Source organism: Otolemur garnettii, unplaced genomic scaffold (assembly GCF_000181295.1).
Source record: "Otolemur garnettii isolate 467f Iridium unplaced genomic scaffold, OtoGar3 scaffold00211, whole genome shotgun sequence".
NCBI classification, from domain to species: domain Eukaryota; kingdom Metazoa; phylum Chordata; class Mammalia; order Primates; family Galagidae; genus Otolemur; species Otolemur garnettii.
In genome coordinates, this window is record NW_003852606.1 from 2,233,830 (window position 1) to 2,240,994 (window position 7,165).

Here is a 7,165-nt window from a genome sequence, read left to right on the forward strand (position 1 = left end):
CCCTAACATAGGGCAGGGCTGGTCAGGGCTCAGGGGAACGCTCTTCATAGGAGTCAAGAAATTCATGATCAGTCAAGAAAAGTGCCAATCTTGATCGTTTTAAGAGTGCTTTTTAAACACACGAAATAAATATTCCAAAAAAAAAAAAAAAAAGAGGGATAAGATGGGGGCAAATTTTATTTATTTATTTTATTTTTTAATTTTTTCAAGACAGAGTCTTGTTATGTCACCCTTGGTAGAGTGCTGTGGCCTCACAGCTCACACCAACCTCAAACTCTTGGGCTTAAGTGATTCTTTTGCCTCAGCCTCCCAAGAAGCTGAGACTACAGGTGCCCACTATAAGGCCTGGCTGTTTTTTGTTGTTGTTGCATTTGTGATTGTTGTTTAGCTGGCCCGGGCTGGGTTTGAACCTGCCAGCCTTGGTGTATGTGGCTGGCACTGTAACCACTGTGTTATGGGTGCTGAGCCATCTTTTAGGGCAAGTTTTAGACAGAGTGGTCGGGGAAAGGCTCCCTGAGGAGGTGACGGGTAGTTTGAGATCTGAGTGAAAAGAGGAAACGAGCCTGATTGAAGTGTATGCAATGATGTTCTAGCTGACGCTTTGAGGTGAGAGTGGGCCTGAAGTGTTGAGGAATAGTGAGGAGGCCACTGTGATTGGAAGTGAGTGAGTGAGTGGTGAGGGTGGAAAATGAGGACAGATAAGTAATAGGGGTGGTTTGTACCGGGCCTTGTGGACCATCATGAAGACTTTGCTTTGACTCTCAGTGATCTGGGAGCCATGGGGGGCTCTGAGCAGAGGAGGGCTGTGACCTGAGTTAGTTGCTAACAGGATTCTTCTGGCTGCCAAGTAGGCAAATAGATATTCAGAGGCAAGGAGACCTAGTAAAGAGTCTACTATAGAGATAATGGAAGGTCCAAAAAAGAGGCAACAGTGGAAGTGATGGAAGTGTTCACACACTGGTTGTGTTGGAAGGCACCTGAATTTTCTGGGGTGCTGCCGGGGGAGGGGGCAGTATGGGAAAGAGTGGAGTCAGGGGGTGCCTCCAGCAGTTTAGGCCTGAGTTTCATGAAGGATGGAGCTGCTATTTACTGAGATGCAGAAGACCATGGTGGAAGATGAGGAAAGATCTGCTAGGAAGGATTGAGAGCTCAGTTTTGGGCTGAGAAATTTGAGCTCCTTGGTCTCAGCCAGGTAGAGAGATGGCCTTGAGTATGTGGATATGGAGGTGAAGTGAGAGGTCTGGGCTGAGAAACAGCTCTAGGAGGATCTAGATGGTACTAAATGAGACCAGCAAATCAGTGTTGTCTCAGGCCATTCAGGTGGCTTTAACAAAAATACTATAGATTGGTAGCTTAATTAAGAAATGTATATTTCTTATAGTTCTGAAGGCAGGGAAGTCCCAAGATCAAGGTGCCAGCAGAGTTGATGTCTGGTGTGAGCCTGGTTCTTGGATAGTACTTTCTTGCTGTGTCCTTATAAGGCAGAAGGGGGCAAGAAAGCTCTCTGAGGTCTCTTTGATAAGGGTGTTGATCTTGTTTATGAGGGTTCCACCCTCATTATTTAATTAACTCCCAAAGGCTTCACCTCCTAATACCATCACATTGGGGGTTAGGATTTAAATATATGAATTTTAGGGAGACACAATGTTTAGTTCTTTGCAAGTAGAAAAGGCCTGGGACTGAGCCTGGGGCAGTGGAGGTGAGTGGAGGAGAGGCACTAACCTTGAGAGATCAGAAAGAGGAACTGGAACCAGTAAAAGGCATGGACAAGGAACATTCAGAAAGAGGGAGAACTCCAGGAAAGAGTGGTGTCTGCAAGGCAAATTCTCAACTTTCGCCTCTTTTACTTCCCAGGAACCTGCCTGTGTTAGGGGGCCCCAAGACCACGTTTAGGCTCAGTGATTCTCTCAAGGACTCACAGGTTTCAGAAAAGCTATTACAGTAACAAGTTATTACAGTGAAAGGGTGGTGACTAAGTTCAGCAAAGGAAAAAGGCACACGAGGCAGAATCCAGGAAAGAGCAGGTGTGAGGTCCCAGCTGTCCTGGCTCAGTGGGGTCATCTAGGCAGTGCTTAATTCTCCCAGCAAAGATGTGTGACAAAATGCGAAGAGCATTGCCAACCAGAGTTGCTCACATGAGCCTTGATGAACAGGGTTTTTAATGGGGTCAGTCATGTAGGTATGAAGGCTGACCTTATTGTTCAGCCCCTCCAGAGGTCAAATTGATACCAAGTGGCCCAAGACCCTAAGTAAACCAACACACTTTTATCAGGCAGGACATTCCAAGGCCTCCCAGGATCTGGCTAAGGGCCAACTCTTTCTCTATGCAGGGTTTGGACACCTCCAGCTGCCTGAGCTCAGCCTTCACTGTGTCCTGCCACTGCCCTCTGCAGAGCTCCCCTCTTGCTTTGAATAATGAAAACCATAGGAAGTGGCCACCAAGAGTCCTCCTTGCTAGGTGCTCACTGTGTCAGACTGGTTAAATCCTTCCTTCAGTGTTGCCATCAGCACTTGCATGAGGGGAAACAAAGTCTGAGAGGGCCTATGACATGTCCAAGGTCACATAGTTCACACATGTTGTAGGCACAGTTTGAGCCCATTGCCTGCTTCTAAGCTCTTCCACAAGGCACCTCTGGCCTAGGGAGTTGGGTTGTGTTTTTGTTTTGTATTTTAAAAGTTTTTGCAAAAAACACTTTATTATATGTTTTTTATCATTTCTCGTTTACTTATTTATTTTTGAGACAGAGTCTCACTCTATTGCCCTGGGTGGGGTGTCATAGCCTCAGCCTCGCTCTCAGCAACCTCACACTTCTGGGTTCAAGTAATCCTGCCTCAGACTCCCGAGTAGCTGGGACTACAACTGTCTATCACAACACCCTGCTAATTTTTCTATTTTTAGTAGAGATGAGGTCTTGCTCTTGCTCAGTCTGGTCTCCAATTCCTGAGCTTGAGCCTCTTCCTGCTTTCACCTCCCAGAGTGCCAGGATTACAAACATGAGCCACCATGCCCAGCCTCTACTTTATTATATGATGGTTAAATAAGTAGAAATGTAGAAAGATACATATATATATGTATATATAAAATACTCTGAGGCAGAAGATTTTAAACAGAAACGCTGAGAGAGCAAGGGAGATGCAGCAGAGAGGTGGTAATGCCCACAGAGTGACTGTTTGCCAATGACCTAACTCCTTTGAGGAAGTGGCCTGGGCAGGGAAAGAATCAGAACAACCCTCATTCCGACACCAGCTTCATTGTTCACTAGCAGTGTGGGTGACCTTGGCAGGTGACCTCTCTCTCTGGCACCCTCTTTTTCTTATTATTCATTCGTTAGATTCTCTCAGTAAATATTTATTGAGCACCAACTGTGTCTTCCCGATGGTTCCAGGTCCTAGGGCACAGTGGGAGCATAACAGATGTGTGTATCTACCTCATGGGCTGTCATTCTAGTGGAATAGACCAGCAACAAGGTAAAGAAGTAACATATTTTAAAAGGTGCTAAGATCTAAGAATAGGGTTGCCAGATAGAGTACAATCTGCCATAATCAGTGACCATAAAATAGGTGGCTTAAACCAACAGAAATTTATTCTGTCAGGCCAGGAGACCAGAGGTGTGAAATCAAGGAGTTGGTAGGATTGGTTCCTTCTAGAGGCTCTGAGGAACCATCCCATACTTCTCTTGGGTGCTAGTGGCCGCCAGCTGTCTGTGGTGTTCCACAGCTTATAGATGCATCAGTTTAATCCTGGTCCGCATTATCATGTGACCTTCTTATGTGTCTGTCCTTTTCTGTCTCCTATGAGGTCACTTTCATTGGTTTTAAGGCCCACCCTAATCCACTAGGATCTCATCTCTATTTACCTTTTTCTATCCTCATCCAAATAAGGTAATATTCTTTTTCTTCCTATTTTTATGTTTTTAAAAAAATTATTATTTTTACTTCTTTCAAATTAATATGAGGGTATAATTTTTAGGTTACATTGTTCTCACTTCCAGTGTAAAGTTCCATTTGGAGAAGAAACCCCCACCCAGGGGGCATGTTATACACCCTCACATCCTGCCCTCCCTCTTTCTGCCAATTGTCCTCCCCCCTGAATAAGGTAATATTCTGAGATTCTGAGGGACAAGAATTTTTAGAGGATACTGTTCAACTGAATATACCTAGTACATTTAAATTCCAGGTAAACTATGAATAATTTTTTAGTACAGTTTAAGTGTGTCCCATGCAATATTGCACAAGACAGATTTAAATTAAAAATAGTGTTTGTTCTTTGGGCACAGTGGCTCAGACCTGTAATCCTAGCACTCTGGGAGGCTAAGGTGGGCAGATTGCTTGAGCTCAGGAGTTTGAGACCAGCTTGAGCAAGAGTAAGACCTCATTTTTACTAAAAATAGAAAACCTAGCTGGGTGTGGTAGCACATGCCTGTAGTTCTAGCTCCTTGGGAGGCTGAGAGGCAGGAAGATCACTTGGGCCCAAGAGTTTGAGGTTGCTGTGAGCTATGATGCTATGACACTCTACACAGGGCAACAGAGTGAGACTCTGTCAAGAAAATAAAAAAAAGTATATTTGTGTGTGTGTGTGTGTGTGTGTGTGTATGTATGTGTGTATATGTGAGTGTATATATGTATGTATGTACATGTGTGTGTGTATGTATGTAGGTGGTGTCAAGATTTGCTGATAATATGGTTTGTTGTCAATCTGAAATTCAAATTTAACTGGGAGCCCTGTATAGTCAGCAGTCCATATCCATGGATTCTGTATTTATGGATTCAGGCAACCACAGATCAAAAATATATGGAAAAAAAAACTGCATCTGTAGTGAACACGTACAGATTTTATTTTTCCTTGTCACTATTCCTTAAACAATATAGAACTTGGCATGGAGGCTGTAATCCTAGCTCTTTGAGAGGTTGAGGCAGGAGGATTGTTTGAGCCCGAGAGTTCGAGATGAGCTTGGGCAACATAGAGAGACTTCTCTATATATTAAAAAAAAAAAATCAGAGGAGTGTAGTGGCGTGTACCTATAGTGCTTGCTACTTGAGAGATTGAGATGGGAGGATCGCTTAAGTCCAGGAGTTCAAGACTACAGTGAGTCTGGGCAGCAGAGTGAGACCCTGTCTCTAAAACAAGTAAAACAAAGAACCAATATAGTGCAACTATTTACATAGCATTTATGTTTTATTAGGTATTATAATTCATTTAGAGATGATTTAAAGGAAACAGGAGGATGTGCATAGGTTATTTGCAAATTGTATGCCATTTATGTCGGGTACTTTAGCACATGTGGATTTTGGTATCCCCAAGAAGACCTGGAACCAATATCTCTTATACACACTGAGGGATGACTGTATTTTTTTTTTTTTTTTAAGACAGTTTCATTTGGTCACGCTCGGTAGAGCGTGCCATGGCATCTTAGCTCACAACAGCCTCCAATTCTTGGGATCAAGTGATTCTCTTGCCTCAGCCTCCAAAGTATCTGAGACTACAGGTGCCCAACACAGTGCCCTGCTATTTTTAGAGATGGGAGTCTTGCTCTGGATCAGGCTGGTTTTGAACCTGTGAGCTCAGGCAATCTACCTACCTCAGCTTCTTAAGTGCTGGGATTATAGGTTTGAGCCACTGCATCCAGCATCTGTAATTTTTTTTTTTTTTTACTTCTAAATTTGGCAAGCCTACTTAAGGAGAAAAAGCAAGCCAGGAGGTGTTTTACAATTTTAGGTAAGGTAATTAGTTAAGGCCTCACTGAGGAAGTGACATTTGAGCAGAGACCTGAAGGAGGTGAGAAGTGAGCCATGCAAAGATTTGAGGGAACAGTAAATGCAAAGTCCCTGAGGCAGGAGGGTGCACAGTGTGTATGGGGGAACAGCAAGGAGGTCTGTGGGGCTAGTGCTAGGTGAACCAGGGCCAGGGGGCTGAGAGGGAACTGAGACCAGATTCTGCAGGGCCTTATGGTGAGTCTGGGTGCTGTGGTGCAGGTCTGTAATCCTAACAGTCTGGGAGGCCAAGGTGGATGGATGGCTTGAGCTCAGGAGTTCCAGACTAGTCGGAACAAGAGCAAGACCCTATCTTTACTAAAAATAGAAAAACTATCCAGGCATTGTGGGGGGCACATGTAGTCCTAGCTACTTGGGAGGCTGAGGCAGGAGGATTACTTGAGCCCAAGAGTTTGAGGTTGCTGTGAGCTATGATGCCATGGTACTTTACCCAGAGACAGTGAGACTGTCTCAAAAAAAAAAAAAAAAACAACAAAAAAAACCCCAAAAAAACCCCCCAAACAAAAGAACAACAAACAAACCTAGAGAGGACCTCACAAGGTAGACCCCCTCACCATGGAGGTGAGTGGGGAGCAGCAAGGAGAGGGGGTGGAGCTGTCTTAAATGGGAACAGGCATACTCTAGTGGCTGTGTGTGGATTAGGCTGGGGGTGAGGACTGGAGCAGGGAGACCAGCACTCAGGCCAGGCTGCTGCAGCAGTCCAGGGGAGGAGAGTGGCCCAGACTAAGGTGTGAGAAGTAGTGGGATTCAGGATCTATTTTCAAGGTGGTGCTGTCAGGATTTGCTGATTAGTGTGACAGAGAGAGGAATACAGGATGACCCCAGGCTTTGGGCCTGAGCATCTGGAAGGACTGAGTTGGCATCTGTTAAGATAGGAAGAATGGTTAGAGGAGCAGATTGGGGGCGGGAACAAGGTTGGGTACATAGGGGGTTTGAGAGGATGCCCTGGGGAGGCATTGAGAGGCCTTTGGGGTGTGTGTATGGAAATGTTGAGTAGACTTTTGGCTGTGTGAGTCTGGAGCTCAGGCGAGATGTTTGGGAGTCCTCAGTAGACAGATGGTATGTGAGGTCCCCAAGAGCATGCTTGAGGATAGAAAATGGCAGCACAATTGGCACAAAGACACAATTAAAAATCTTTTATTCTTTTAGCAGATGTTTGTATGAGGCTGGGTGCCAGGTGCTGGGGCCTCATTGAGGAGTGAAATCAGGCTTGCACCCTGCTTTCAGGGAGCTAAACTGTGATGGTAGGATGATTGTGAATCAGATGCTCTCCCCAGTGAATGGACAAACTCATACCATGGGCTCGGTGCCTGTGGCTCAAGTGGCTAAGGCGCCAGCCACATACACCTAAGGTGGCGGGTTCGAATCCAGCCCGGGCCCGCCAAACAACAAT

General features: G+C 45.1%; 1 protein-coding gene across 1 annotated transcript in view; it reads left to right on the forward strand.

Annotated features, from left to right (window-relative positions):
- TMEM143 (transmembrane protein 143) overlaps positions 1-7,165 on the forward strand; it is a 28,136-nt gene that overhangs the window by 3,236 nt on the left and 17,735 nt on the right. The gene's annotated exons all lie outside the window — the stretch shown is intronic.